Here is a 6000-nt window from a genome sequence, read left to right on the forward strand (position 1 = left end):
CTTGAAAATCAGTCTTCCCTGATTTTACACTTCAGTTGGCACCACACAGGAGTGTTTGAGGCATGAATGTGGCTCTCTGATAAAGCTAACCTGCAGAATGTATGTTGTGTGTGCACTGACTACTTGGCAAGTTTTCAGTCATCTGGACCAGGTAAGAGTTGGTTTGAAATGAGGCTCTTGGAATGCATGCTGGGTGAAGGACTGTGGTTTCTTAGTGCCAACTCTCACTCCATAAACAAGATCCTTGTGTCACACTTCTTGCTGATACAAGTAGAACCCTAGACTTCTTTTGAAGGTGCTGTAGAAGTTCTGTGGTTACAGTTGTAACATTGGGCACAAAGTAGTGGAGTGTGGATGGGGATGGTATATACCCACGCCTGCAAAAGCAGGAGTTTGTGGAGTATGTGGTTGTCATCAAGCAACTAACTATAGTTTGTCTATTATAAAAGCCTATTCTTTTGCTTTGCTAATGTTACTACATATATAAAAATGAGTGGTGTAGTCGAGACAATAGAAGGGACGGATGCCATCCAGAGGGACCTGGATGCCCTCAAAAAGTGAATGAGCACATGAAACTCTAATGTAGTTTAACGAGGCCAAGTGCAAAGTATTGTATGTGGGTTGAGACAGTCCTAGATATGAGTACAGACTCCAAAGATCTTGAAAACAACCCTGCAGAGAAGGGCTTTGGGGGTTCTGGTGGACAGAAAGCTCAATATGAGCCAGCAGTGTGATCCTGCAGCCTGGAAGGCCAACAGAATCCTGGGCTGCTTCAAAAAAAATGGTGGCCAGCAAGGAGAGAGGTGATTGTCCCTCTCTACTCTGCCCTCATGACCTCATCTGGAGTATGGTATGCTCCCAAAGTACAGGGAGGATGCAGGCTGTTGGAACAACTCCAGAGGAGGGCCACAAAGAGGGCTGGAGGCTGGGCTCCTTTCTCTCCTATAAAGGAAAGTTGAGGGAGTTGGGCTTGTTTATTTTGGAGAAGAGAGCTCTTGGGAGACCTCATTGCAGGTTTAGATACTAGGAAGAAATTTTTTACTCACTGGCACAAGGTGCCTGGAGAGGAGGTGGAATCCTTATCTCTGGAGTTGTTCAGGGCCAGGTTTGATGGGATCCTGGGCAGCCTGATCCAGTGGTTGGCAACCCTACTTGTGGCAGGAGACAGGAACTAGACAATCTTTAACATGCTCTCCAACCAAAGCCATTCTATGACTTTATCTTAATTACGCAGTCACAGTTTCCAGGCCATGCAATGCTTGGTGCTTTCCCTCATTTTCCTGAGAAATTTGTTGTCGGCAGATAATAATTTAAAAAGTGGTGTTTCATTTACAGCCTGGTGAAGTATGGATACTCTAGTACCTGTGAAACGTGTGAGCTCTGACGCTTCCAGCCCTGACTTGCTTGGCCCAAGAGTTGTGATTTCACTGAGTCTGTGGGGTCAATTGTACAGTAGGAAGCCTAGAAGCTTGACTAGCTAGCTAATCTGAACCAGGACTGTGAAATTCTTATGCCAGAGTTGGGATTTCTGCAGGAGTCAAGAGCACCTACTGCATCTTGCGGGTCCTGGAGAGCCTTGGCATAGCAGAAATTTGTAGGTACAAGAACCTACCCATGTGTAAGGTTCTCCACCTTCCATCCTATGACAGGCCTTATTCCTGTAGGCACTGGAAGGCCTTGGATTCACAGTCAGAAAGCAGAGTTGTCCTGTAGCTTTTAAACTTTAGAAGCCTTTAAATTTCAACTAAGTTATAAAACTTTATACTGTGTCAGTTTTTAATCTGAAAAGTTCTGATTAGCTTTAGCTTTTACTGCTATGAGATAGACTGTTCAGTACTGTTCACCTATTAGAAGCTCACTTAACTTACTCAGTTGCTCCCAAAATCTAGCACAGACTTGCAGGTAGATGCTGTAGTGGCAGATATAGTGCTTCAGGGCCCTGTGGTGACAGTGTGGGTACAGCTTGGTTTTGGGAAGAGAATGAGATGCCAGCAGCTTCCTTCTCTTGCTCTGGTGAGTGGAGACTTAGAGATTGCCAAAGCTGAGCTTTAATGGACCAGATGGCTAGCTTACTCCTAAAGCAAGGTGTTAAAATTTCTGCTGTTTATGTTACATCTTCTCAGAAGATTGTCTCTAAACTTTTGGTCCAGATTTACAGTATGCAACAACAATACAAAGAACTTGAACCTGGCACCATTCAAAGCAGAAGAGAGAAGGGAAAGGTGGAAGAACATTATTGACATCTGGGGCTGAGCCATGGAAAATGCCTTACTATGCTTAGTACATGTTTATTGCTCCTGCAAGCTGTTAGATATGTAGCCTGGATGAGGCAGACAGATTTTGGGCTAGAAACAAGGATGATCATTAATCATTTTCACTTCCCCTTAAATTCCAAAATCAATATTAAAAAAAAAAAACAAAACAAAAACAAAACAACAAAACAAACACCGGAAAACCTTCAAACACTGAATTGGCAATACCTGACAAAGTGTTTACAGGTAGGCCAATAGTCATTTGCAGAAATAAGTGTCAAACTCACCCAACCAGTGAAGGGGCCCTCTGGTTGCACAGCACTCCTTCTCAGGAAGCAACTTAGGTCCAGGAAACATCCTCTTTCTAGTGGCTGTCCCTTAAATGAGCCTATATGAACCCAGGGTGGTTCCATCCTGGGTCTACCCTTTCTGGTCACCTGAGGAACACAGTTCCAAGCAATTTGCCTATGCTTAGTTCACCTTCACCAGGTGCTCAATCACCAGTTTGAGTTGTGATCTAATAGATCTACAGCTTCTTTCCTTAAGGTATGAATATTGCATCTGTAAAACTATACTGAAGGTGCTAGAAACAGTTAGTATCTTTATTTAAGGATGTTTTTTGTGACCTGCTGCTTAGCCTTACTGTTGCTTGAAAGCTAAGTTACTCTATGATAAGGAGCACAACAGTAGAAATAGAATAATGGTTAGTTGTTTCTGTTCTTTGGTTGTATCCAAGAAAATTTCAGTGCTCTGGGAACTTACTCTTTATTGAAGAGCGCTTTTAAAAGCTCTTCATATAAATGTTGGCACTGGCACCACATTTTTCTAACCTGGTAATATCACAGATTTTCCTAGATGAGCACAATTAGTCTCTTTGAGGGAAAACTAAATCTGTATCAAAGAGCTATTCCATTTTTCATGAGTCATCTTGGTGTCCTTGACAAACAGGAGGGGAATCACCTTTTTGAAAGGGTTGATAATTGCAAGACAAGGGGAAATGGTTTTAAGTTGAGGGAGGTAAGATTTAGGCTGGATGTCAGGGGGAAGTTCTTTACAGTGAGAGTGGTGAGGTGCTGGAACAGGCTGCCCAGAGAGGCTGTGGATGCCCCGTCCCTGGAGGTGTTCAAGGGCAGGTTGGATGGGGCCCTGGGCAGCCTGGTCTGGTATTAAATGGGGAGGTTGTTGGCCCTGCCTGTGGCAGGGGGGTTGGAGATTCATGGTTCTTGAGGTCCCTTCCGACCCTGGCCATTTTGTGATTCTGCGATAAGTGTTTGGTTTTTTTTTTTTTTTTTTTTTTTTTTAAAGGCTCTTCAGCTACTTTTCCTTGGCTGGATTCTGTGTAGAGACAAAGCTTAAAAACTACAAAACTTTTTTAATGCAGTCATCAGCTATTTTAATAAAGCCCTGCACAACTGGCTCAACCATCACATTGTTGAAGAAGCCTCATTGGTGGTTGTGGCAATGCAAGTTAAAGCATATTGATTCAAATACTACAGAACTGTTACGTTTTTAGAATCTTTTCTTGCAGGAGAAGGTACTAAAGATGCAGAACTGAAGTCAGTGTGCTTTAAGAAAGTGGTGCAAAATATGACGTTCCTGTTTTGTTTAGATGGCTAATATACAATTCATGTAGTTTGCCTGCATGGGGTTCACAGCTAATAGTTTGATTGTGGTTGTACACAAATGCAGGGCAAGATACTTTAGTGATTGGTTAGATAGGTAAAAAATATCTGACTTGAATACTAAATGCAAAAATAATTTTCTGAAAACGTTCTTTTCACTTTTAAGATGTTTCAATGTTGCAACATTTTTTTTTTTGCCTAAGAGATCATACGATGCTTTAATCTCAGAGAGCTGCTTTGGATTTGACTTCTCCAGCTAGCACGTGTGAATCAAATGTTTCTTTCCTATCCAGATACGCATGTATGAATCCACTGCTGTTTGATTTTTTTTTTTGTCTGTTTGATCTTTGAACTGCTTTCAATTCAAGCTTTAACACTTGATGGAGAATTACAGAGTAGGTTAACAGGTTGGTTAATTTACTATTTCTAAATTTTTCTTCAATACTTTAAATAATTACCAAAAAATGATTGGAGGCATTTCAAAAGGCCATGTGAGGAAGGTTAAAAAAGGAATAAGTAGGATGTCTAATCACAAAGCTTTACATCATAATCAACATTAGCTGATAATTAAGAAGCTGAAATACTGATGTCTTAAAGTGATGAATTCCTTTTATAGGATAAATTCTTTGTATTCCATTTCTGTGGAGATTTCCATTTCCCTGCCTTAATTAGTCCATCTGAATAGCCTTTATCTTGGGCCAAAGCTGAGCTGGAGCAAACTTTGGCGGTCTTGTGTTGACTAGGTGTTGTAACTTGTTGATAACAGCCTGTGGGTCCTGTTATGCCTCTGTGCCCTTCCTGGAGATGGAAGGAGCTTGGCTGAAGATTACTTGAATCTTCCTTTTTATTGTTTCCTAGCTGGATATAGTAGTTGCCAGCTTTGATAAGAGTTGTGAGGTGCAGCTCTGTATCGAGGATAAGTGGTGGATCATCAAAGCCCTGAGATCCTTTTCATACTCTGTTCACCATCTTGTGTCCATGTCATCAACACACAGTCTAAATTTTCTATTACCTGGTTCATTGCATGAGAAATCATGCATCAGTTATATACAGTTGCATGACAGACATCCCAGTCTCTTAGAATGGAATGGAGCTGATCTTCTGCCTTGCCTTTATCTTATGTAGTCTTCATTTGGATTTTTGTTTTAGCCATTATCTTTTCTTTCTGCCTCTTTCTTCCTTGTTCTGGAAGCATGGCAAGGTTGTTACTTTATCTGATGTCTTTTTGGTCATATAAAGACTTTTTTTTTCTCACTTTTATTTAACTTGCAAATGCTAAGTTGGCTGTTCTATCAAATTAGTGTATGAATTAAGTGTATAATTAATACATAAAGTGTATGAAACCGGGGGATGCTGAGAAGGCGGAGATACTGAATGCCTTCTTTGCTTCTGTCTTCAGTGAAAAAGCTCCCCCTCGGGAATCTGAGACCCTGGAGATTAGTGAGAGGATCTGGGGAATGGAAGACCACCCTTCTGTCAGGGAAGAGGTGGTCCGGGAGCGCCTAGGCAACATCAATGTTCAGAAATCCATGGAACCCGATGGGATTCATCCACGGGTGCTGAAGGAGCTGGCAGAGGTGATTGCTGAACCGCTTTCGGTCATCTTTGAGAAGTCTTGGAAGACGGGGAAGGTGCCTGAAGACTGGAAGATAGCCAACGTCACCCCAGTCTTCAAAAAAGGCAAGAAGGAAGACCCAGGCAATTATAGGCCAGTCAGCCTCACCTCTGTCCCTGGAAAGGTGATGGAACAGCTTGTACTGGATGTCATCTCCAGACAACTGGAAGAAGAGGAGGTTATCAGGAGTAGTCAGCATGGGTTCACAAGGGGGAGGTCATGCTTGACCAACCTGGTAGCCTTCTATGATGTTGTCTCTGGCTGGGTGGATAGGGGGAGAGCAGTGGATGTAGTCTACCTTGATTTCAGCAAGGCATTTGATACTGTCCCCCATGATGTCCTTATAACAAAGCTGAGGAAGTGTGGGATAGATGAGTGGACAGTGAGGTGGGTTGAGAACTGGCTGACTGGCAGAGCACAGAGGGTCGTTGTTGGTGGTGCAGAGTCCGGTTGGAGGCCTGTAACTAGCGGTGTTCCTCAGGGGTCTGTGCTGGGTCCGGTCTTGTTCAAC

Source organism: Tetrao urogallus (assembly GCF_951394365.1).
Source record: "Tetrao urogallus genome assembly, chromosome: 3".
In the NCBI taxonomy this organism is placed as follows: Eukaryota; Metazoa; Chordata; class Aves; order Galliformes; family Phasianidae; genus Tetrao; species Tetrao urogallus.